The sequence below is a fragment of the Brachyhypopomus gauderio genome, unplaced genomic scaffold (assembly GCF_052324685.1).
Source record: "Brachyhypopomus gauderio isolate BG-103 unplaced genomic scaffold, BGAUD_0.2 sc278, whole genome shotgun sequence".
Taxonomy (NCBI): domain Eukaryota; kingdom Metazoa; phylum Chordata; class Actinopteri; order Gymnotiformes; family Hypopomidae; genus Brachyhypopomus; species Brachyhypopomus gauderio.
The window spans coordinates 81,101-105,128 of record NW_027507099.1 but is presented as its reverse complement, the minus strand read 5'-3'; the positions used below and the strand labels follow the sequence as shown (position 1 = coordinate 105,128).

General features: G+C 41.5%; 21 non-coding genes across 21 annotated transcripts; 10 read left to right on the top strand and 11 right to left on the bottom strand.

Annotated features, from left to right (window-relative positions):
• Positions 1-4: 4 nt before the first annotated feature.
• trnak-cuu (transfer RNA lysine (anticodon CUU)) lies at positions 5-77 on the bottom strand. Its single transcript has one exon. It is a non-coding gene; the product is annotated as a tRNA-Lys (tRNA).
• A 1,154-nt stretch (positions 78-1,231) lies between these two features.
• Positions 1,232-1,305, top strand: trnan-guu (transfer RNA asparagine (anticodon GUU)). Its single transcript has one exon. It is a non-coding gene; the product is annotated as a tRNA-Asn (tRNA).
• An 89-nt stretch (positions 1,306-1,394) lies between these two features.
• Positions 1,395-1,467, bottom strand: trnak-cuu (transfer RNA lysine (anticodon CUU)). Its single transcript has one exon. It is a non-coding gene; the product is annotated as a tRNA-Lys (tRNA).
• Positions 1,468-2,619: 1,152 nt separating this feature from the next.
• trnan-guu (transfer RNA asparagine (anticodon GUU)) lies at positions 2,620-2,693 on the top strand. Its single transcript has one exon. It is a non-coding gene; the product is annotated as a tRNA-Asn (tRNA).
• An 89-nt stretch (positions 2,694-2,782) lies between these two features.
• Positions 2,783-2,855, bottom strand: trnak-cuu (transfer RNA lysine (anticodon CUU)). The gene has a single exon. It is a non-coding gene; the product is annotated as a tRNA-Lys (tRNA).
• A 2,707-nt stretch (positions 2,856-5,562) lies between these two features.
• On the bottom strand, positions 5,563-5,635 carry trnak-cuu (transfer RNA lysine (anticodon CUU)). The gene has a single exon. It is a non-coding gene; the product is annotated as a tRNA-Lys (tRNA).
• Positions 5,636-6,789: 1,154 nt separating this feature from the next.
• trnan-guu (transfer RNA asparagine (anticodon GUU)) lies at positions 6,790-6,863 on the top strand. Its single transcript has one exon. It is a non-coding gene; the product is annotated as a tRNA-Asn (tRNA).
• Positions 6,864-6,952: 89 nt separating this feature from the next.
• trnak-cuu (transfer RNA lysine (anticodon CUU)) lies at positions 6,953-7,025 on the bottom strand. The gene has a single exon. It is a non-coding gene; the product is annotated as a tRNA-Lys (tRNA).
• Positions 7,026-8,179: 1,154 nt separating this feature from the next.
• trnan-guu (transfer RNA asparagine (anticodon GUU)) lies at positions 8,180-8,253 on the top strand. Its single transcript has one exon. It is a non-coding gene; the product is annotated as a tRNA-Asn (tRNA).
• A 1,316-nt stretch (positions 8,254-9,569) lies between these two features.
• Positions 9,570-9,643, top strand: trnan-guu (transfer RNA asparagine (anticodon GUU)). Its single transcript has one exon. It is a non-coding gene; the product is annotated as a tRNA-Asn (tRNA).
• An 89-nt stretch (positions 9,644-9,732) lies between these two features.
• On the bottom strand, positions 9,733-9,805 carry trnak-cuu (transfer RNA lysine (anticodon CUU)). Its single transcript has one exon. It is a non-coding gene; the product is annotated as a tRNA-Lys (tRNA).
• Positions 9,806-14,530: 4,725 nt separating this feature from the next.
• trnan-guu (transfer RNA asparagine (anticodon GUU)) lies at positions 14,531-14,604 on the top strand. The gene has a single exon. It is a non-coding gene; the product is annotated as a tRNA-Asn (tRNA).
• An 89-nt stretch (positions 14,605-14,693) lies between these two features.
• On the bottom strand, positions 14,694-14,766 carry trnak-cuu (transfer RNA lysine (anticodon CUU)). The gene has a single exon. It is a non-coding gene; the product is annotated as a tRNA-Lys (tRNA).
• A 1,154-nt stretch (positions 14,767-15,920) lies between these two features.
• trnan-guu (transfer RNA asparagine (anticodon GUU)) lies at positions 15,921-15,994 on the top strand. Its single transcript has one exon. It is a non-coding gene; the product is annotated as a tRNA-Asn (tRNA).
• Positions 15,995-16,083: 89 nt separating this feature from the next.
• trnak-cuu (transfer RNA lysine (anticodon CUU)) lies at positions 16,084-16,156 on the bottom strand. The gene has a single exon. It is a non-coding gene; the product is annotated as a tRNA-Lys (tRNA).
• A 2,544-nt stretch (positions 16,157-18,700) lies between these two features.
• On the top strand, positions 18,701-18,774 carry trnan-guu (transfer RNA asparagine (anticodon GUU)). Its single transcript has one exon. It is a non-coding gene; the product is annotated as a tRNA-Asn (tRNA).
• An 89-nt stretch (positions 18,775-18,863) lies between these two features.
• On the bottom strand, positions 18,864-18,936 carry trnak-cuu (transfer RNA lysine (anticodon CUU)). The gene has a single exon. It is a non-coding gene; the product is annotated as a tRNA-Lys (tRNA).
• A 1,154-nt stretch (positions 18,937-20,090) lies between these two features.
• trnan-guu (transfer RNA asparagine (anticodon GUU)) lies at positions 20,091-20,164 on the top strand. The gene has a single exon. It is a non-coding gene; the product is annotated as a tRNA-Asn (tRNA).
• An 89-nt stretch (positions 20,165-20,253) lies between these two features.
• Positions 20,254-20,326, bottom strand: trnak-cuu (transfer RNA lysine (anticodon CUU)). The gene has a single exon. It is a non-coding gene; the product is annotated as a tRNA-Lys (tRNA).
• Positions 20,327-22,870: 2,544 nt separating this feature from the next.
• On the top strand, positions 22,871-22,944 carry trnan-guu (transfer RNA asparagine (anticodon GUU)). Its single transcript has one exon. It is a non-coding gene; the product is annotated as a tRNA-Asn (tRNA).
• An 89-nt stretch (positions 22,945-23,033) lies between these two features.
• On the bottom strand, positions 23,034-23,106 carry trnak-cuu (transfer RNA lysine (anticodon CUU)). Its single transcript has one exon. It is a non-coding gene; the product is annotated as a tRNA-Lys (tRNA).
• Positions 23,107-24,028: the final 922 nt, after the last annotated feature.

Here is a 24,028-nt window from a genome sequence, read left to right as displayed (position 1 = left end):
CTCTCGCCCAACGTGGGGCTCGAACCCACGACCCTGAGATTAAGAGTCTCATGCTCTACCGACTGAGCTAGCCGGGCGCTTTTTGTAGGACCCCAAAGGCACTTGCTGTCGCCACATGTTGACATGTTGAGCAGGACCTGAGCTATGTTTGTGGAATTTGTGCAGAAACTAAAGACCTTCACCCTTAAACATTCACTAAACCTGGTGCATGATCTCACATCCCAGAGATTGAGAATCTGGCAAACTAACAATGGAACTGGTCAGGTAACAGCAGCATTTGAAGTGGGGTCAAAAATGTACCATTAAAGGCACTTGACATCTCAGCTCAGTTTCGTTGCATAGCCTCTTTATAGTTGTTGAAAAAACGTTTTGTAGCGGAAGAAAACATTAATTTACTGGAAGACAATCTAGTGATCGCTCTTAATATCAAAGTAAAACATGTACTCTGTCCTGATAAAATTTTGAGCATGTGCATTTCACCTTGGGATTTAAAGTGTTTCCCTTTAGTCTGAGTACATCAGCTGAAGGCAGCTTAACTTCTTTTTTGGTTCTTGAAGTCTTTTTTTATTCTCATCCGAAAGGCATAGCCTATTCTGTTCCAGAAAACATTGGGGATTCCAATGTATCAATGACCTAGTTGGGAAAATAATTGCTGAACTCTGTTATGATCCTGATCTCAGCAGTACCAAGTGCCACAAAGGTCCACAAATCAGTTTACTCATGTATTTTATTGCCTATGGTTTGGTTTGTAAATGTGTGTTGGTGATATGGATGCATTCATGATAGCACATTTTCTGGACAAAATGCGTCTTGGAGCAGCTCCTGCAGTGCTTCCATGAAATCTGTTTTGAATAGGTTTTGGGTGCATTTTCACAAATAATTTCAAAAGCGTCTTATCTAAGAGGACATAACCCTGCAACTGAAGGCAAGGGAGCTACACTGTGTAAACTGGTGAAAATCATACACATTCCGATGACTGGTGGACAAAAGGATCAAAACTTTGACAGGAAAAGGGTCTACAAACTGACCTTTTGTTTGAAGACCTGCAGGTCTTGACAAGTGAGAAACTGAAGGAAGGGCGAATTTTAGACAAGCTAGCAGAAAAGTGTGAGTGACATTGATGTTGCATCCTTTATGCATTGGCTCATTTCATCAAAAGCCAGCAAACAGGAGGAATGTGCTTGTTGGGTTTTTCTTTTGAGGAAGAACTATGTAAGCACAGCAGCATCTGGTCTCTGTGGCGCAATCGGTTAGCGCGTTCGGCTGTTAACCGAAAGGATGGTGGTTCGAGCCCACCCAGGGACGATGTATGTTCCTTTCTCTTCTTTTTTAGACGTATTTTGTGCAAACAGATTAACTAAATTTCAACATTTCACTCAAACAAATCAGCCTCTCGCCCAACGTGGGGCTCGAACCCACGACCCTGAGATTAAGAGTCTCATGCTCTACCGACTGAGCTAGCCGGGCGCTTTTTGTAGGACCCCAAAGGCACTTGCTGTCGCCACATGTTGACATGTTGAGCAGGACCTGAGCTATGTTTGTGGAATTTGTGCAGAAACTAAAGACCTTCACCCTTAAACATTCACTAAACCTGGTGCATGATCTCACATCCCAGAGATTGAGAATCTGGCAAACTAACAATGGAACTGGTCAGGTAACAGCAGCATTTGAAGTGGGGTCAAAAATGTACCATTAAAGGCACTTGACATCTCAGCTCAGTTTCGTTGCATAGCCTCTTTATAGTTGTTGAAAAAACGTTTTGTAGCGGAAGAAAACATTAATTTACTGGAAGACAATCTAGTGATCGCTCTTAATATCAAAGTAAAACGTACTCTGTCCTGATAAAATTTTGAGCATGTGCATTTCACCTTGGGATTTAAAGTGTTTCCCTTTAGTCTGAGTACATCAGCTGAAGGCAGCTTAACTTCTTTTTTGGTTCTTGAAGTCTTTTTTTATTCTCATCCGAAAGGCATAGCCTATTCTGTTCCAGAAAACATTGGGGATTCCAATGTATCAATGACCTAGTTGGGAAAATAATTGCTGAACTCTGTTATGATCCTGATCTCAGCAGTACCAAGTGCCACAAAGGTCCACAAATCAGTTTACTCATGTATTTTATTGCCTATGGTTTGGTTTGTAAATGTGTGTTGGTGATATGGATGCATTCATGATAGCACATTTTCTGGACAAAATGCGTCTTGGAGCAGCTCCTGCAGTGCTTCCATCAAATCTGTTTTGAATAGGTTTTGGGTGCATTTTCACAAATAATTTCAAAAGCGTCTTATCTAAGAGGACATAACCCTGCAACTGAAAGCAAGGGAGCTACACTGTGTAAACTGGTGAAAATCATACACATTCCGATGACTGGTGGACAAAAGGATCAAAACTTTGACAGGAAAAGGGTCTACAAACTGACCTTTTGTTTGAAGACCTGCAGGTCTTGACAAGTGAGAAATTGAAGGAAGGGCGAATTTTAGACAAGCTAGCAGAAAATTGTGAGTGACATTGATGTTGCATCCTTTATGCATTGGCTCATTTCATCAAAAGCCAGCAAACAGGAGGAATGTGCTTGTTGGGTTTTTCTTTTGAGGAAGAACTATGTAAGCACAGCAGCATCTGGTCTCTGTGGCGCAATCGGTTAGCGCGTTCGGCTGTTAACCGAAAGGATGGTGGTTCGAGCCCACTCAGGGACGATGTATGTTCCTTTCTCTTCTTTTTTAGACGTATTTTGTGCAAACAGATTAACTAAATTTCAACATTTCACTCAAACAAATCAGCCTCTCGCCCAACGTGGGGCTCGAACCCACGACCCTGAGATTAAGAGTCTCATGCTCTACCGACTGAGCTAGCCGGGCGATTTTTGTAGGACCCCAAAGGCACTTGCTGTCGCCACATGTTGACATGTTGAGCAGGACCTGAGCTATGTTTGTGGAATTTGTGCAGAAACTAAAGACCTTCACCCTTAAACATTCACTAAACCTGGTGCATGATCTCACATCCCAGAGATTGAGAATCTGGCAAACTAACAATCGAACTGGTCAGGTAACAGCAGCATTTGAAGTGGGGTCAAAAATGTACCATTAAAGGCACTTGACATCTCAGCTCAGTTTTGTTGCATAGCCTCTTTATAGTTGTTGAAAAAACGTTTTGTAGCGGAAGAAAACATTAATTTACTGGAAGACAATCTAGTGATCGCTCTTAATATCAAAGTAAAACATGTACTCTGTCCTGATAAAATTTTGAGCATGTGCATTTCACCTTGGGATTTAAAGTGTTTCCCTTTAGTCTGAGTACATCAGCTGAAGGCAGCTTAACTTCTTTTTTGGTTCTTGAAGTCTTTTTTTATTCTCATCCGAAAGGCATAGCCTATTCTGTTCCAGAAAACATTGGGGATTCCAATGTATCAATGACCTAGTTGGGAAAATAATTGCTGAACTCTGTAATGATCCTGATCTCAGCAGTACCAAGTGCCACAAAGGTCCACAAATCAGTTTACTCATGTATTTTATTGCCTATGGTTTGGTTTGTAAATGTGTGTTGGTGATATGGATGCATTCATGATAGCACATTTTCTGGACAAAATGCGTCTTGGAGCAGCTCCTGCAGTGCTTCCATCAAATCTGTTTTGAATAGGTTTTGGGTGCATTTTCACAAATAATTTCAAAAGCGTCTTATCTAAGAGGACATAACCCTGCAACTGAAGGCAAGGGAGCTACACTGTGTAAACTGGTGAAAATCATACACATTCCGATGACTGGTGGACAAAAGGATCAAAACTTTGACAGGAAAAGGGTCTACAAACTGACCTTTTGTTTGAAGACCTGCAGGTCTTGACAAGTGAGAAACTGAAGGAAGGGCGAATTTTAGACAAGCTAGCAGAAAAGTGTGAGTGACATTGATGTTGCATCCTTTATGCATTGGCTCATTTCATCAAAAGCCAGCAAACAGGAGGAATGTGCTTGTTGGGTTTTTCTTTATAGGAAGAACTATGTAAGCACAGCAGCATCTGGTCTCTGTGGCGCAATCGGTTTGCGCGTTCGGCTGTTAACCGAAAGGATGGTGGTTCGAGCCCACCCAGGGACGATGTATGTTCCTTTCTCTTCTTTTTTAGACGTATTTTGTGCAAACAGATTAACTAAATTTCAACATTTCACTCAAACAAATCAGCCTCTCGCCCAACATGGGGCTCGAACTCACGACCCTGAGATTAAGAGTCTCATGCTCTACCGACTGAGCTAGCCGGGCGATTTTTGTAGGACCCCAAAGGCACTTGCTGTCGCCACATGTTGACATGTTGAGCAGGACCTGAGCTATGTTTGTGGAATTTGTGCAGAAATTAAAGACCTTCACCCTTAAACATTCACTAAACCTGGTGCATGATCTCACATCCCAGAGATTGAGAATCTGGCAAACTAACAATCGAACTGGTCAGGTAACAGCAGCATTTGAAGTGGGGTCAAAAAGGTACCATTAAAGGCACTTGACATCCCAGCTCAGTTTCGTTGCATAGCCTCTTTATAGTTGTTGAAAAAACGTTTTGTAGCGGAAGAAAACATTAATTTACTGGAAGACAATCCATTGATCACTCTTAATATCAAAGTAAAACATGTACTCTGTCCTGATAAAATTTTGAGCATGTGCATTTCACCTTGGGATTTAAAGTGTTTCCCTTTAGTCTGAGTACATCAGCTGAAGGCAGCTTAACTTCTTTTTTGGTTCTTGAAGTCTTTTTTTATTCTCATCCGAAAGGCATAGCCTATTCTGTTCCAGAAAACATTGGGGATTCCAATGTATCAATGACCTAGTTGGGAAAATAATTGCTGAACTCTGTAATGATCCTGATCTCAGCAGTACCAAGTGCCACAAAGGTCCACAAATCAGTTTACTCATGTATTTTATTGCCTATGGTTTGGTTTGTAAATGTGTGTTGGTGATATGGATGCATTCATGATAGCACATTTCCTGGACAAAATGCGTCTTGGAGCAGCTCCTGCAGTGCTTCCATCAAATCTGTTTTGAATAGGTTTTGGGTGCATTTTCATAAATAATTTCAAAAGCGTCTTATCTAAGAGGACATAACCCTGCAACTGAAGGCAAGGGAGCTACACTGTGTAAACTGGTGAAAATCATACACATTCCGATGACTGGTGGACAAAAGGATCAAAACTTTGACAGGAAAAGGGTCTACAAACTGACCTTTTGTTTGAAGACCTGGAGGTCTTGACAAGTGAGAAATTGAAGGAAGGGCGAATTTTAGACAAGCTAGCAGAAAAGTGTGAGTGACATTGATGTTGCATCCTTTATGCATTGGCTCATTTCATCAAAAGCCAGCAAACAGGAGGAATGTGCTTGTTGGGTTTTTCTTTTGAGGAAGAACTATGTAAGCACAGCAGCATCTGGTCTCTGTGGCGCAATCGGTTAGCGCGTTCGGCTGTTAACCGAAAGGATGGTGGTTCGAGCCCACCCAGGGATGATGTATGTTCCTTTCTCTTCTTTTTTAGACGTATTTTGTGCAAACAGATTAACTAAATTTCAACATTTCACTCAAACAAATCAGCCTCTCGCCCAACGTGGGGCTCGAACCCACGACCCTGAGATTAAGAGTCTCATGCTCTACCGACTGAGCTAGCCGGGCGATTTTTGTAGGACCCCAAAGGCACTTGCTGTCGCCACATGTTGACATGTTGAGCAGGACCTGAGCTATGTTTGTGGAATTTGTGCAGAAATTAAAGACCTTCACCCTTAAACATTCACTAAACCTGGTGCATGATCTCACATCCCAGAGATTGAGAATCTGGCAAACTAACAATCGAACTGGTCAGGTAACAGCAGCATTTGAAGTGGGGTCAAAAAGGTACCATTAAAGGCACTTGACATCCCAGCTCAGTTTCGTTGCATAGCCTCTTTATAGTTGTTGAAAAAACGTTTTGTAGCGGAAGAAAACATTAATTTACTGGAAGACAATCCATTGATCACTCTTAATATCAAAGTAAAACATGTACTCTGTCCTGATAAAATTTTGAGCATGTGCATTTCACCTTGGGATTTAAAGTGTTTCCCTTTAGTCTGAGTACATCAGCTGAAGGCAGCTTAACTTCTTTTTTGGTTCTTGAAGTCTTTTTTTATTCTCATCCGAAAGGCATAGCCTATTCTGTTCCAGAAAACATTGGGGATTCCAATGTATCAATGACCTAGTTGGGAAAATAATTGCTGAACTCTGTAATGATCCTGATCTCAGCAGTACCAAGTGCCACAAAGGTCCACAAATCAGTTTACTCATGTATTTTATTGCCTATGGTTTGGTTTGTAAATGTGTGTTGGTGATATGGATGCATTCATGATAGCACATTTCCTGGACAAAATGCGTCTTGGAGCAGCTCCTGCAGTGCTTCCATCAAATCTGTTTTGAATAGGTTTTGGGTGCATTTTCACAAATAATTTCAAAAGCGTCTTATCTAAGACGACATAACCCTGCAACTGAAGGCAAGGGAGCTACACTGTGTAAACTGGTGAAAATCATACACATTCCGATGACTGGTGGACAAAAGGATCAAAACTTTGACAGGAAAAGGGTCTACAAACTGACCTTTTGTTTGAAGACCTGGAGGTCTTGACAAGTGAGAAATTGAAGGAAGGGCGAATTTTAGACAAGCTAGCAGAAAAGTGTGAGTGACATTGATGTTGCATCCTTTATGCATTGGCTCATTTCATCAAAAGCCAGCAAACAGGAGGAATGTGCTTGTTGGGTTTTTCTTTTGAGGAAGAACTATGTAAGCACAGCAGCATCTGGTCTCTGTGGCGCAATCGGTTAGCGCGTTCGGCTGTTAACCGAAAGGATGGTGGTTCGAGCCCACCCAGGGACGATGTATGTTCCTTTCTCTTCTTTTTTAGACGTATTTTGTGCAAACAGATTAACTAAATTTCAACATTTCACTCAAACAAATCAGCCTCTCGCCCAACGTGGGGCTCGAACCCACGACCCTGAGATTAAGAGTCTCATGCTCTACCGACTGAGCTAGCCGGGCGATTTTTGTAGGACCCCAAAGGCACTTGCTGTCGCCACATGTTGACATGTTGAGCAGGACCTGAGCTATGTTTGTGGAATTTGTGCAGAAACTAAAGACCTTCACCCTTAAACATTCACTAAACCTGGTGCATGATCTCACATCCCAGAGATTGAGAATCTGGCAAACTAACAATGGAACTGGTCAGGTAACAGCAGCATTTGAAGTGGGGTCAAAAATGTACCATTAAAGGCACTTGACATCTCAGCTCAGTTTCGTTGCATAGCCTCTTTATAGTTGTTGAAAAAACGTTTTGTAGCGGAAGAAAACATTAATTTACTGGAAGACAATCTAGTGATCGCTCTTAATATCAAAGTAAAACATGTACTCTGTCCTGATAAAATTTTGAGCATGTGCATTTCACCTTGGGATTTAAAGTGTTTCCCTTTAGTCTGAGTACATCAGCTGAAGGCAGCTTAACTTCTTTTTTGGTTCTTGAAGTCTTTTTTTATTCTCATCCGAAAGGCATAGCCTATTCTGTTCCAGAAAACATTGGGGATTCCAATGTATCAATGACCTAGTTGGGAAAATAATTGCTGAACTCTGTTATGATCCTGATCTCAGCAGTACCAAGTGCCACAAAGGTCCACAAATCAGTTTACTCATGTATTTTATTGCCTATGGTTTGGTTTGTAAATGTGTGTTGGTGATATGGATGCATTCATGATAGCACATTTTCTGGACAAAATGCGTCTTGGAGCAGCTCCTGCAGTGCTTCCATCAAATCTGTTTTGAATAGGTTTTGGGTGCATTTTCACAAATAATTTCAAAAGCGTCTTATCTAAGAGGACATAACCCTGCAACTGAAAGCAAGGGAGCTACACTGTGTAAACTGGTGAAAATCATACACATTCCGATGACTGGTGGACAAAAGGATCAAAACTTTGACAGGAAAAGGGTCTACAAACTGACCTTTTGTTTGAAGACCTGCAGGTCTTGACAAGTGAGAAATTGAAGGAAGGGCGAATTTTAGACAAGCTAGCAGAAAATTGTGAGTGACATTGATGTTGCATCCTTTATGCATTGGCTCATTTCATCAAAAGCCAGCAAACAGGAGGAATGTGCTTGTTGGGTTTTTCTTTATAGGAAGAACTATGTAAGCACAGCAGCATCTGGTCTCTGTGGCGCAATCGGTTAGCGCGTTCGGCTGTTAACCGAAAGGATGGTGGTTCGAGCCCACCCAGGGACGATGTATGTTCCTTTCTCTTCTTTTTTAGACGTATTTTGTGCAAACAGATTAACTAAATTTCAACATTTCACTCAAACAAATCAGCCTCTCGCCCAACATGGGGCTCGAACTCACGACCCTGAGATTAAGAGTCTCATGCTCTACCGACTGAGCTAGCCGGGCGATTTTTGTAGGACCCCAAAGGCACTTGCTGTCGCCACATGTTGACATGTTGAGCAGGACCTGAGCTATGTTTGTGGAATTTGTGCAGAAATTAAAGACCTTCACCCTTAAACATTCACTAAACCTGGTGCATGATCTCACATCCCAGAGATTGAGAATCTGGCAAACTAACAATCGAACTGGTCAGGTAACAGCAGCATTTGAAGTGGGGTCAAAAAGGTACCATTAAAGGCACTTGACATCCCAGCTCAGTTTCGTTGCATAGCCTCTTTATAGTTGTTGAAAAAACGTTTTGTAGCGGAAGAAAACATTAATTTACTGGAAGACAATCCATTGATCACTCTTAATATCAAAGTAAAACATGTACTCTGTCCTGATAAAATTTTGAGCATGTGCATTTCACCTTGGGATTTAAAGTGTTTCCCTTTAGTCTGAGTACATCAGCTGAAGGCAGCTTAACTTCTTTTTTGGTTCTTGAAGTCTTTTTTTATTCTCATCCGAAAGGCATAGCCTATTCTGTTCCAGAAAACATTGGGGATTCCAATGTATCAATGACCTAGTTGGGAAAATAATTGCTGAACTCTGTAATGATCCTGATCTCAGCAGTACCAAGTGCCACAAAGGTCCACAAATCAGTTTACTCATGTATTTTATTGCCTATGGTTTGGTTTGTAAATGTGTGTTGGTGATATGGATGCATTCATGATAGCACATTTCCTGGACAAAATGCGTCTTGGAGCAGCTCCTGCAGTGCTTCCATCAAATCTGTTTTGAATAGGTTTTGGGTGCATTTTCACAAATAATTTCAAAAGCGTCTTATCTAAGACGACATAACCCTGCAACTGAAGGCAAGGGAGCTACACTGTGTAAACTGGTGAAAATCATACACATTCCGATGACTGGTGGACAAAAGGATCAAAACTTTGACAGGAAAAGGGTCTACAAACTGACCTTTTGTTTGAAGACCTGGAGGTCTTGACAAGTGAGAAATTGAAGGAAGGGCGAATTTTAGACAAGCTAGCAGAAAAGTGTGAGTGACATTGATGTTGCATCCTTTATGCATTGGCTCATTTCATCAAAAGCCAGCAAACAGGAGGAATGTGCTTGTTGGGTTTTTCTTTTGAGGAAGAACTATGTAAGCACAGCAGCATCTGGTCTCTGTGGCGCAATCGGTTAGCGCGTTCGGCTGTTAACCGAAAGGATGGTGGTTCGAGCCCACCCAGGGACGATGTATGTTCCTTTCTCTTCTTTTTTAGACGTATTTTGTGCAAACAGATTAACTAAATTTCAACATTTCACTCAAACAAATCAGCCTCTCGCCCAACGTGGGGCTCGAACCCACGACCCTGAGATTAAGAGTCTCATGCTCTACCGACTGAGCTAGCCGGGCGATTTTTGTAGGACCCCAAAGGCACTTGCTGTCGCCACATGTTGACATGTTGAGCAGGACCTGAGCTATGTTTGTGGAATTTGTGCAGAAATTAAAGACCTTCACCCTTAAACATTCACTAAACCTGGTGCATGATCTCACATCCCAGAGATTGAGAATCTGGCAAACTAACAATCGAACTGGTCAGGTAACAGCAGCATTTGAAGTGGGGTCAAAAAGGTACCATTAAAGGCACTTGACATCCCAGCTCAGTTTCGTTGCATAGCCTCTTTATAGTTGTTGAAAAAACGTTTTGTAGCGGAAGAAAACATTAATTTACTGGAAGACAATCCATTGATCACTCTTAACACTAGAAGCGCCGCGCCTCATTTACATACTTATACCTAGAAGCGCGGAGGGCCGGTCATCTGACCGATTTCACCACCTCCTACTAGCGCCGTGTTGTTTTCACCTACTTAAAGCGCGCCTCGGGCGGTCAAAAGACCGCTGAGTCTTTACACAGGGGAGCTGGTACTGACACATAATTAACGCTAGATGGCGTTTTGCACAAAAGGAAGAATGAGCCGCCCAAACAAAATATTCGTAATGGTGACATTTGCACGTAACGTCAATATGTTAACAAATTAATGTGACTAAACCTTTTAGAATCAGTGCCTTGTGACCTTGTTCTCAGTAGCTTTCCCATTGTCAGTTTTGTTTAGTTTCATATTGCATTTCCTGGTTTGTGCGAAAACGTAAATGCAAAATATAGTTTCAGTTTTGTTTCTTGGTTAGTGTAATAGTTTGCTTGGTTAGTGTAATAGTTTGCTTATTTGTCTGTGTGTTATTCTGTTGGCATATATGTCACTATATTATCATGTACGTTCGCCACACCACTAACCCACTGGCCCGCACCCCCACTGTGAAGCGTTCACGTCTTTTGTCTTGCTAATGCTACAGACTGCGCTGCAGCCTTCCACCCCCACATCCACAAAAAGCTTGTTCGATACTCAGAGTAGCAAAGTGAAGCCCGTAGACCGAGCTAAAGCAAGTTTGTTTGTATACTCAATGTTACGCCATTTCAAGTTTTAATGTCTAAAAGTTGTGTATGTTAGTGAATTGTAGGCTATGGTGAACATAACAAATCTACAAATAAATGTCTATAATGTTTTGTGTTAGACAAAGAACAAAAAGCATAAATAGGCAAAATAATTACAAAAATATCATTATAAAAGGTAGGCTATGTACCTTTGCGTAACAAAACGCAAAATTATTAAAATGATACGGATGGCTTCACGAATATAGTTGCCTCTGTCCTCTCTAATGTTCACTTTTTTATCTTGCCGTATTGTGTTGCCGTTTCAAATGAGGTGTTTGATCGGTGAATAGCCGATGTGTGATCCCACGTCCTAACGACCGTGTTATCACCGAGCGTTATCACCATTCGGTGATTTACATGTATCGTATATTGCATAAGTTTCGTTCCCCACCTCAAATTAAGTTCCATTTATGTAGTGAATTGTGAACTTGAGAATAAACCTCCGCCGCTGTGGTTAATGTCCATGCACTGTTTGAACAATATTTATTAATTACAGCCAGGTTTTGGAGGTTGTAGAACACAGCTACAGGCCAACAACGGGTGCATCCCGTCTCTCTTTAGCGTATATTGCATAAGTTTCGTTCACCACCTCAAATTAAGTTCCCTTTGTTTTGATTTGTGTGTCAGCTTCACACAACTCAACATTCAAAACACAGCTTAGGTGCAGTCTTTGCACATTTGCCACAGACCAGTCGCTTACATGTCTGGCAGATGTCATACGTTTTGTTCCCTGAACATCTGCCGACTTGGCATTGTTTTCTTTTTGAGGGCGGGCAAGGAGCTTCAGGTAAAATTCGCTTTTGTGCCACTGCCCTAGCCGCTTTCGCCATTTTCTGCTGTGCACACAGCTCCTTTACCAACTCGAGAATAAACCTTCGTCTGCTCAGGTTAACGTTCATGCACTGTTTGAACAATATATGTGCATTTATTGCAGCCAGGTCTAGGAGGTTGTAGAAAACCGCGACAGGCCAACGACGGGTGCCTCCCTTCACCGAATACAGTCGTGCCATTTGATCCATAACATCAACGCCACATTTAGTCGTGTTGTAATATGAAACAGTTTCAGGCAGTTTCTTTGCGCCATTATCAATTGAAACTGTCTGATGCATTGAGCTCAGGATGCATACATTTTTTTTAGGTTTTGCCTGGTAAATCGTTAGAGTTATTTTTCCAGCCCGCAACACCTTGGTGGAAAATCTTTCAGACTGTGCCTGTGTACATGGGGGCATCTCACGTCTCATTTTATTCATCGTACCAACAATAGTGGTTTTGTTCGCCAAAAGGGTGTTTGCAAGTGCCAATGAAGTGAAGAAATTGTCAGTCGTTACATTTCTTCCTTTACCCATGAAAGGCTCCATCAAACGCAACACAATATTTTCAGACAACCGTTGACCAGCCGGCCTGCTTTCATCTTTCCCTAGATAGGGAATGGCGTTCAACATATATTTTGTTTCAACATCAGCGGCCACCCAGAACTTAATCCCAAATTTATCGGGTTTATTGGCCATGTACTGAGTGAAACGACAGCGAGCTTTAGTTGGGAACAGTTGCTCATCAACAGTTATGTTCTCACCGGGCGTGTAAGAAGCAATGCTGTTTTTCACAAATTTATCAAATATCTCCGAGATCATAGCAAATTTATCAGGCTGTTCAATCACCCAAACCGAGCTTTCAAGCAAACTGTGTTGCTGTTCAAACGCCCAAACCGAGGAGTCACGCAAACTATGTTGCTGTTCAAACGCCAAAACCGAGCTTTCAAGCAAACTGTGTTGCTGTTCGATCGCCCAAACCGAGCTTTCAAGCAAACTGTGTTGCTGTTCAAACGCCCAAACCGAGGAGTCACGCAAACTATGTTGCTGTTCAAACGCCAAAACCGAGCTTTCAAGCAAACTGTGTTGCTGTTCGATCGCCCAAGCAGAGTTTTCACTCAAACTGTGTAGCCGCGTCCCGACGAATTTATAGCTCACGTTGCCTCATGAATGCTATTGTGAATAAAGTGTTCATAACAGCACCGCCCATGCCATCATCTCAGTTTCGCTCGCAAAGGTATGCATTTACATACGTAACTTGCATTCTGCTTAATTCTTTTGTAATGCCAGTGTGTCAAAAGCAGCCATACATAATGTATGTATCTAACAGCTAGCCCTGGCGAAGAGGGATTATACCCGAGAGATCATTTCTTTGAGATATTGACTTGATAAGTAGGCTAATTACCATTCGCAGAATTCCTGCAAACTACTAAAGCATTTATTAGGCAAAGCAAGACGCTCTCACGGTTTGAAAACCATTGATGTAAACTTATATATAGTATATATTAAATAATATTAATAAATAAAGTATATATTTTAAGACTTTGGAAAGTGAAACACTTTCACTTTCGTTCAACGGACGAATTCCGTTTTGTCTTTACACAATAATCAGTTTGAACTTTGAATAATTTAGTTTTGAAAACTATTGATCTTTATTTAGTTATACTAAATATTAAATGACATACGAATCTTTGCGACACCCGCTGGCAGAAAAGAGAATCACAGTCTTGAAGTGTAGGCGACGACGACAATATTACAGAGATACGAGCGAAATCGATTGAAACTAGCATGTGCAGGGTTTCTTTTAACAATGTAAAAATACTAGTTTATTAAAAGGACAATTCTGGGAAAAGTCATGAAAGGAGGGTTCTGAAATTGGATCCAGTGCAAAGATATTATTATTTTTTGTGCTACTGCGGTCAAGTGACCGGTGCTCGGCGCTTCTAGGTATAATTAGGTCGACCAGAGGCGGCGCTTCTAGTAGACGTCACAGCGGTCAAATGACCGGAGCTTTGGCGCTTCTAGTGTTAATATCAAAGTAAAACATGTACTCTGTCCTGATAAAATTTTGAGCATGTGCATTTCACCTTGGGATTTAAAGTGTTTCCCTTTAGTCTGAGTACATCAGCTGAAGGCAGCTTAACTTCTTTTTTGGTTCTTGAAGTCTTTTTTTATTCTCATCCGAAAGGCATAGCCTATTCTGTTCCAGAAAACATTGGGGATTCCAATGTATCAATGACCTAGTTGGGAAAATAATTGCTGAACTCTGTAATGATCCTGATCTCAGCAGTACCAAGTGCCACAAAGGTCCACAAATCAGTTTACTCATGTATTTTATTGCCTATGGTTTGGTTTGTAAATGTGTGTTGGTGATATGGATGCATTCATGATAGCACATTTCCTGGACAAAATGCGTCTTGGAGCAGCTCCTGCAGTGCTTCCATCAAATCTGTTTTGAATAGGTTTTGGGTGCATTTTCATAAATAATTTCAAAAGCGTCTTATCTAAGAGGACATAACCCTGCAACTGAAGGCAAGGGAGCTACACTGTGTAAACTGGTGAAAATCATACACATTCCGATGACTGGTGGACAAAAGGATCAAAACTTTGACAGGAAAAGGGTCTACAAACTGACCTTTTGTTTGAAGACCTGGAGGTCTTGACAAGTGAGAAATTGAAGGAAGGGCGAATTTTAGACAAGCTAGCAGAAAAGTGTGAGTGACATTGATGTTGCATCCTTTATGCATTGGCTCATTTCATCAAAAGCCAGCAAACAGGAGGAATGTGCTTGTTGGGTTTTTCTTTTGAGGAAGAACTATGTAAGCACAGCAGCATCTGGTCTCTGTGGCGCAATCGGTTAGCGCGTTCGGCTGTTAACCGAAAGGATGGTGGTTCGAGCCCACTCAGGGACGATGTATGTTCCTTTCTCTTCTTTTTTAGACGTATTTTGTGCAAACAGATTAACTAAATTTCAACATTTCACTCAAACAAATCAGCCTCTCGCCCAACGTGGGGCTCGAACCCACGACCCTGAGATTAAGAGTCTCATGCTCTACCGACTGAGCTAGCCGGGCGATCTTTGTAGGACCCCAAAGGCACTTGCTGTCGGCACATGTTGACATGTTGAGCAGGACCTGAGCTATGTTTGTGGAATTTGTGCAGAAACTAAAGACCTTCACCCTTAAACATTCACTAAACCTGGTGCATGATCTCACATCCCAGAGATTGAGAATCTGGCAAACTAACAATCGAACTGGTCAGGTAACAGCAGCATTTGAAGTGGGGTCAAAAATGTACCATTAAAGGCACTTGACATCCCAGCTCAGTTTCGTTGCATAGCCTCTTTATAGTTGTTGAAAAAACGTTTTGTAGCGGAAGAAAACATTAATTTACTGGAAGACAATCCATTGATCACTCTTAATATCAAAGTAAAACATGTACTCTGTCCTGATAAAATTTTGAGCATGTGCATTTCACCTTGGGATTTAAAGTGTTTCCCTTTAGTCTGAGTACATCAGCTGAAGGCAGCTTAACTTCTTTTTTGGTTCTTGAAGTCTTTTTTTATTCTCATCCGAAAGGCATAGCCTATTCTGTTCCAGAAAACATTGGGGATTCCAATGTATCAATGACCTAGTTGGGAAAATAATTGCTGAACTCTGTAATGATCCTGATCTCAGCAGTACCAAGTGCCACAAAGGTCCACAAATCAGTTTACTCATGTATTTTATTGCCTATGGTTTGGTTTGTAAATGTGTGTTGGTGATATGGATGCATTCATGATAGCACATTTCCTGGACAAAATGCGTCTTGGAGCAGCTCCTGCAGTGCTTCCATCAAATCTGTTTTGAATAGGTTTTGGGTGCATTTTCATAAATAATTTCAAAAGCGTCTTATCTAAGAGGACATAACCCTGCAACTGAAGGCAAGGGAGCTACACTGTGTAAACTGGTGAAAATCATACACATTCCGATGACTGGTGGACAAAAGGATCAAAACTTTGACAGGAAAAGGGTCTACAAACTGACCTTTTGTTTGAAGACCTGGAGGTCTTGACAAGTGAGAAATTGAAGGAAGGGCGAATTTTAGACAAGCTAGCAGAAAAGTGTGAGTGACATTGATGTTGCATCCTTTATGCATTGGCTCATTTCATCAAAAGCCAGCAAACAGGAGGAATGTGCTTGTTGGGTTTTTCTTTTGAGGAAGAACTATGTAAGCACAGCAGCATCTGGTCTCTGTGGCGCAATCGGTTAGCGCGTTCGGCTGTTAACCGAAAGGATGGTGGTTCGAGCCCACTCAGGGACGATGTATGTTCCTTTCTCTTCTTTTTTAGACGTATTTTGTGCAAACAGATTAACTAAATTTCAACATTTCACTCAAACAAATCAGCCTCTCGCCCAACGTGGGGCTCGAACCCACGACCCTGAGATTAAGAGTCTCATGCTCTACCGACTGAGCTAGCCGGGCGATTTTTGTAGGACCCCAAAGGCACTTGCTGTCGCCACATGTTGACATGTTGAGCAGGACCTGAGCTATGTTTGTGGAATTTGTTCAGAAACTAAAGACCTTCACCCTTAAACATTCACTAAACCTGGTGCATGATCTCACATCCCAGAGATTGAGAATCTGGCAAACTAACAATCGAACTGGTCAGGTAACAGCAGCATTTGAAGTGGGGTCAAAAATGTACCATTAAAGGCACTTGACATCTCAGCTCAGTTTCGTTGCATAGCCTCTTTATAGTTGTTGAAAAAACGTTTTGTAGCGGAAGAAAACATTAATTTACTGGAAGACAATCTAGTGATCGCTCTTAATATCAAAGTAAAACATGTACTCTGTCCTGATAAAATTTTGAGCATGTGCATTTCACCTTGGGATTTAAAGTGTTTCCCTTTAGTCTGAGTACATCAGCTGAAGGCAGCTTAACTTCTTTTTTGGTTCTTGAAGTCTTTTTTTATTCTCATCCGAAAGGCATAGCCTATTCTGTTCCAGAAAACATTGGGGATTCCAATGTATCAATGACCTAGTTGGGAAAATAATTGCTGAACTCTGTAATGATCCTGATCTCAGCAGTACCAAGTGCCACAAAGGTCCACAAATCAGTTTACTCATGTATTTTATTGCCTATGGTTTGGTTTGTAAATGTGTGTTGGTGATATGGATGCATTCATGATAGCACATTTTCTGGACAAAATGCGTCTTGGAGCAGCTCCTGCAGTGCTTCCATGAAATCTGTTTTGAATAGGTTTTGGGTGCATTTTCACAAATAATTTCAAAAGCGTCTTATCTAAGAGGACATAACCCTGCAACTGAAGGCAAGGGAGCTACACTGTGTAAACTGGTGAAAATCATACACATTCCGATGACTGGTGGACAAAAGGATCAAAACTTTGACAGGAAAAGGGTCTACAAACTGACCTTTTGTTTGAAGACCTGCAGGTCTTGACAAGTGAGAAACTGAAGGAAGGGCGAATTTTAGACAAGCTAGCAGAAAAGTGTGAGTGACATTGATGTTGCATCCTTTATGCATTGGCTCATTTCATCAAAAGCCAGCAAACAGGAGGAATGTGCTTGTTGGGTTTTTCTTTATAGGAAGAACTATGTAAGCACAGCAGCATCTGGTCTCTGTGGCGCAATCGGTTTGCGCGTTCGGCTGTTAACCGAAAGGATGGTGGTTCGAGCCCACCCAGGGACGATGTATGTTCCTTTCTCTTCTTTTTTAGACGTATTTTGTGCAAACAGATTAACTAAATTTCAACATTTCACTCAAACAAATCAGCCTCTCGCCCAACATGGGGCTCGAACTCACGACCCTGAGATTAAGAGTCTCATGCTCTACCGACTGAGCTAGCCGGGCGATTTTTGTAGGACCCCAAAGGCACTTGCTGTCGCCACATGTTGACATGTTGAGCAGGACCTGAGCTATGTTTGTGGAATTTGTGCAGAAATTAAAGACCTTCACCCTTAAACATTCACTAAACCTGGTGCATGATCTCACATCCCAGAGATTGAGAATCTGGCAAACTAACAATCGAACTGGTCAGGTAACAGCAGCATTTGAAGTGGGGTCAAAAAGGTACCATTAAAGGCACTTGACATCCCAGCTCAGTTTCGTTGCATAGCCTCTTTATAGTTGTTGAAAAAACGTTTTGTAGCGGAAGAAAACATTAATTTACTGGAAGACAATCCATTGATCACTCTTAATATCAAAGTAAAACATGTACTCTGTCCTGATAAAATTTTGAGCATGTGCATTTCACCTTGGGATTTAAAGTGTTTCCCTTTAGTCTGAGTACATCAGCTGAAGGCAGCTTAACTTCTTTTTTGGTTCTTGAAGTCTTTTTTTATTCTCATCCGAAAGGCATAGCCTATTCTGTTCCAGAAAACATTGGGGATTCCAATGTATCAATGACCTAGTTGGGAAAATAATTGCTGAACTCTGTAATGATCCTGATCTCAGCAGTACCAAGTGCCACAAAGGTCCACAAATCAGTTTACTCATGTATTTTATTGCCTATGGTTTGGTTTGTAAATGTGTGTTGGTGATATGGATGCATTCATGATAGCACATTTCCTGGACAAAATGCGTCTTGGAGCAGCTCCTGCAGTGCTTCCATCAAATCTGTTTTGAATAGGTTTTGGGTGCATTTTCATAAATAATTTCAAAAGCGTCTTATCTAAGAGGACATAACCCTGCAACTGAAGGCAAGGGAGCTACACTGTGTAAACTGGTGAAAATCATACACATTCCGATGACTGGTGGACAAAAGGATCAAAACTTTGACAGGAAAAGGGTCTACAAACTGACCTTTTGTTTGAAGACCTGGAGGTCTTGACAAGTGAGAAATTGAAGGAAGGGCGAATTTTAGACAAGCTAGCAGAAAAGTGTGAGTGACATTGATGTTGCATCCTTTATGCATTGGCTCATTTCATCAAAAGCCAGCAAACAGGAGGAATGTGCTTGTTGGGTTTTTCTTTTGAGGAAGAACTATGTAAGCACAGCAGCATCTGGTCTCTGTGGCGCAATCGGTTAGCGCGTTCGGCTGTTAACCGAAAGGATGGTGGTTCGAGCCCACTCAGGGACGATGTATGTTCCTTTCTCTTCTTTTTTAGACGTATTTTGTGCAAACAGATTAACTAAATTTCAACATTTCACTCAAACAAATCAGCCTCTCGCCCAACGTGGGGCTCGAACCCACGACCCTGAGATTAAGAGTCTCATGCTCTACCGACTGAGCTAGCCGGGCGATCTTTGTAGGACCCCAAAGGCACTTGCTGTCGGCACATGTTGACATGTTGAGCAGGACCTGAGCTATGTTTGTGGAATTTGTGCAGAAACTAAAGACCTTCACCCTTAAACATTCACTAAACCTGGTGCATGATCTCACATCCCAGAGATTGAGAATCTGGCAAACTAACAATCGAACTGGTCAGGTAACAGCAGCATTTGAAGTGGGGTCAAAAATGTACCATTAAAGGCACTTGACATCCCAGCTCAGTTTCGTTGCATAGCCTCTTTATAGTTGTTGAAAAAACGTTTTGTAGCGGAAGAAAACATTAATTTACTGGAAGACAATCCATTGATCACTCTTAATATCAAAGTAAAACATGTACTCTGTCCTGATAAAATTTTGAGCATGTGCATTTCACCTTGGGATTTAAAGTGTTTCCCTTTAGTCTGAGTACATCAGCTGAAGGCAGCTTAACTTCTTTTTTGGTTCTTGAAGTCTTTTTTTATTCTCATCCGAAAGGCATAGCCTATTCTGTTCCAGAAAACATTGGGGATTCCAATGTATCAATGACCTAGTTGGGAAAATAATTGCTGAACTCTGTAATGATCCTGATCTCAGCAGTACCAAGTGCCACAAAGGTCCACAAATCAGTTTACTCATGTATTTTATTGCCTATGGTTTGGTTTGTAAATGTGTGTTGGTGATATGGATGCATTCATGATAGCACATTTCCTGGACAAAATGCGTCTTGGAGCAGCTCCTGCAGTGCTTCCATCAAATCTGTTTTGAATAGGTTTTGGGTGCATTTTCATAAATAATTTCAAAAGCGTCTTATCTAAGAGGACATAACCCTGCAACTGAAGGCAAGGGAGCTACACTGTGTAAACTGGTGAAAATCATACACATTCCGATGACTGGTGGACAAAAGGATCAAAACTTTGACAGGAAAAGGGTCTACAAACTGACCTTTTGTTTGAAGACCTGGAGGTCTTGACAAGTGAGAAATTGAAGGAAGGGCGAATTTTAGACAAGCTAGCAGAAAAGTGTGAGTGACATTGATGTTGCATCCTTTATGCATTGGCTCATTTCATCAAAAGCCAGCAAACAGGAGGAATGTGCTTGTTGGGTTTTTCTTTTGAGGAAGAACTATGTAAGCACAGCAGCATCTGGTCTCTGTGGCGCAATCGGTTAGCGCGTTCGGCTGTTAACCGAAAGGATGGTGGTTCGAGCCCACTCAGGGACGATGTATGTTCCTTTCTCTTCTTTTTTAGACGTATTTTGTGCAAACAGATTAACTAAATTTCAACATTTCACTCAAACAAATCAGCCTCTCGCCCAACGTGGGGCTCGAACCCACGACCCTGAGATTAAGAGTCTCATGCTCTACCGACTGAGCTAGCCGGGCGATTTTTGTAGGACCCCAAAGGCACTTGCTGTCGCCACATGTTGACATGTTGAGCAGGACCTGAGCTATGTTTGTGGAATTTGTTCAGAAACTAAAGACCTTCACCCTTAAACATTCACTAAACCTGGTGCATGATCTCACATCCCAGAGATTGAGAATCTGGCAAACTAACAATCGAACTGGTCAGGTAACAGCAGCATTTGAAGTGGGGTCAAAAATGTACCATTAAAGGCACTTGACATCTCAGCTCAGTTTCGTTGCATAGCCTCTTTATAGTTGTTGAAAAAACGTTTTGTAGCGGAAGAAAACATTAATTTACTGGAAGACAATCTAGTGATCGCTCTTAATATCAAAGTAAAACATGTACTCTGTCCTGATAAAATTTTGAGCATGTGCATTTCACCTTGGGATTTAAAGTGTTTCCCTTTAGTCTGAGTACATCAGCTGAAGGCAGCTTAACTTCTTTTTTGGTTCTTGAAGTCTTTTTTTATTCTCATCCGAAAGGCATAGCCTATTCTGTTCCAGAAAACATTGGGGATTCCAATGTATCAATGACCTAGTTGGGAAAATAATTGCTGAACTCTGTAATGATCCTGATCTCAGCAGTACCAAGTGCCACAAAGGTCCACAAATCAGTTTACTCATGTATTTTATTGCCTATGGTTTGGTTTGTAAATGTGTGTTGGTGATATGGATGCATTCATGATAGCACATTTTCTGGACAAAATGCGTCTTGGAGCAGCTCCTGCAGTGCTTCCATGAAATCTGTTTTGAATAGGTTTTGGGTGCATTTTCACAAATAATTTCAAAAGCGTCTTATCTAAGAGGACATAACCCTGCAACTGAAGGCAAGGGAGCTACACTGTGTAAACTGGTGAAAATCATACACATTCCGATGACTGGTGGACAAAAGGATCAAAACTTTGACAGGAAAAGGGTCTACAAACTGACCTTTTGTTTGAAGACCTGCAGGTCTTGACAAGTGAGAAACTGAAGGAAGGGCGAATTTTAGACAAGCTAGCAGAAAAGTGTGAGTGACATTGATGTTGCATCCTTTATGCATTGGCTCATTTCATCAAAAGCCAGCAAACAGGAGGAATGTGCTTGTTGGGTTTTTCTTTATAGGAAGAACTATGTAAGCACAGCAGCATCTGGTCTCTGTGGCGCAATCGGTTTGCGCGTTCGGCTGTTAACCGAAAGGATGGTGGTTCGAGCCCACCCAGGGACGATGTATGTTCCTTTCTCTTCTTTTTTAGACGTATTTTGTGCAAACAGATTAACTAAATTTCAACATTTCACTCAAACAAATCAGCCTCTCGCCCAACATGGGGCTCGAACTCACGACCCTGAGATTAAGAGTCTCATGCTCTACCGACTGAGCTAGCCGGGCGATTTTTGTAGGACCCCAAAGGCACTTGCTGTCGCCACATGTTGACATGTTGAGCAGGACCTGAGCTATGTTTGTGGAATTTGTGCAGAAATTAAAGACCTTCACCCTTAAACATTCACTAAACCTGGTGCATGATCTCACATCCCAGAGATTGAGAATCTGGCAAACTAACAATCGAACTGGTCAGGTAACAGCAGCATTTGAAGTGGGGTCAAAAAGGTACCATTAAAGGCACTTGACATCCCAGCTCAGTTTCGTTGCATAGCCTCTTTATAGTTGTTGAAAAAACGTTTTGTAGCGGAAGAAAACATTAATTTACTGGAAGACAATCCATTGATCACTCTTAATATCAAAGTAAAACATGTACTCTGTCCTGATAAAATTTTGAGCATGTGCATTTCACCTTGGGATTTAAAGTGTTTCCCTTTAGTCTGAGTACATCAGCTGAAGGCAGCTTAACTTCTTTTTTGGTTCTTGAAGTCTTTTTTTATTCTCATCCGAAAGGCATAGCCTATTCTGTTCCAGAAAACATTGGGGATTCCAATGTATCAATGACCTAGTTGGGAAAATAATTGCTGAACTCTGTAATGATCCTGATCTCAGCAGTACCAAGTGCCACAAAGGTCCACAAATCAGTTTACTCATGTATTTTATTGCCTATGGTTTGGTTTGTAAATGTGTGTTGGTGATATGGATGCATTCATGATAGCACATTTCCTGGACAAAATGCGTCTTGGAGCAGCTCCTGCAGTGCTTCCATCAAATCTGTTTTGAATAGGTTTTGGGTGCATTTTCATAAATAATTTCAAAAGCGTCTTATCTAAGAGGACATAACCCTGCAACTGAAGGCAAGGGAGCTACACTGTGTAAACTGGTGAAAATCATACACATTCCGATGACTGGTGGACAAAAGGATCAAAACTTTGACAGGAAAAGGGTCTACAAACTGACCTTTTGTTTGAAGACCTGGAGGTCTTGACAAGTGAGAAATTGAAGGAAGGGCGAATTTTAGACAAGCTAGCAGAAAAGTGTGAGTGACATTGATGTTGCATCCTTTATGCATTGGCTCATTTCATCAAAAGCCAGCAAACAGGAGGAATGTGCTTGTTGGGTTTTTCTTTTGAGGAAGAACTATGTAAGCACAGCAGCATCTGGTCTCTGTGGCGCAATCGGTTAGCGCGTTCGGCTGTTAACCGAAAGGATGGTGGTTCGAGCCCACTCAGGGACGATGTATGTTCCTTTCTCTTCTTTTTTAGACGTATTTTGTGCAAACAGATTAACTAAATTTCAACATTTCACTCAAACAAATCAGCCTCTCGCCCAACGTGGGGCTCGAACCCACGACCCTGAGATTAAGAGTCTCATGCTCTACCGACTGAGCTAGCCGGGCGATCTTTGTAGGACCCCAAAGGCACTTGCTGTCGGCACATGTTGACATGTTGAGCAGGACCTGAGCTATGTTTGTGGAATTTGTGCAGAAACTAAAGACCTTCACCCTTAAACATTCACTAAACCTGGTGCATGATCTCACATCCCAGAGATTGAGAATCTGGCAAACTAACAATCGAACTGGTCAGGTAACAGCAGCATTTGAAGTGGGGTCAAAAATGTACCATTAAAGGCACTTGACATCTCAGCTCAGTTTCGTTGCATAGCCTCTTTATAGTTGTTGAAAAAACGTTTTGTAGCGGAAGAAAACATTAATTTACTGGAAGACAATCTAGTGATCGCTCTTAATATCAAAGTAAAACATGTACTCTGTCCTGATAAAATTTTGAGCATGTGCATTTCACCTTGGGATTTAAAGTGTTTCCCTTTAGTCTGAGTACATCAGCTGAAGGCAGCTTAACTTCTTTTTTGGTTCTTGAAGTCTTTTTTTATTCTCATCCGAAAGGCATAGCCTATTCTGTTCCAGAAAACATTGGGGATTCCAATGTATCAATGACCTAGTTGGGAAAATAATTGCTGAACTCTGTAATGATCCTGATCTCAGCAGTACCAAGTGCCACAAAGGTCCACAAATCAGTTTACTCATGTATTTTATTGCCTATGGTTTGGTTTGTAAATGTGTGTTGGTGATATGGATGCATTCATGATAGCACATTTTCTGGACAAAATGCGTCTTGGAGCAGCTCCTGCAGTGCTTCCATCAAATCTGTTTTGAATAGGTTTTGGGTGCATTTTCACAAATAATTTCAAAAGCGTCTTATCTAAGAGGACATAACCCTGCAACTGAAGGCAAGGGAGCTACACTGTGTAAACTGGTGAAAATCATACACATTCCGATGACTGGTGGACAAAAGGATCAAAAC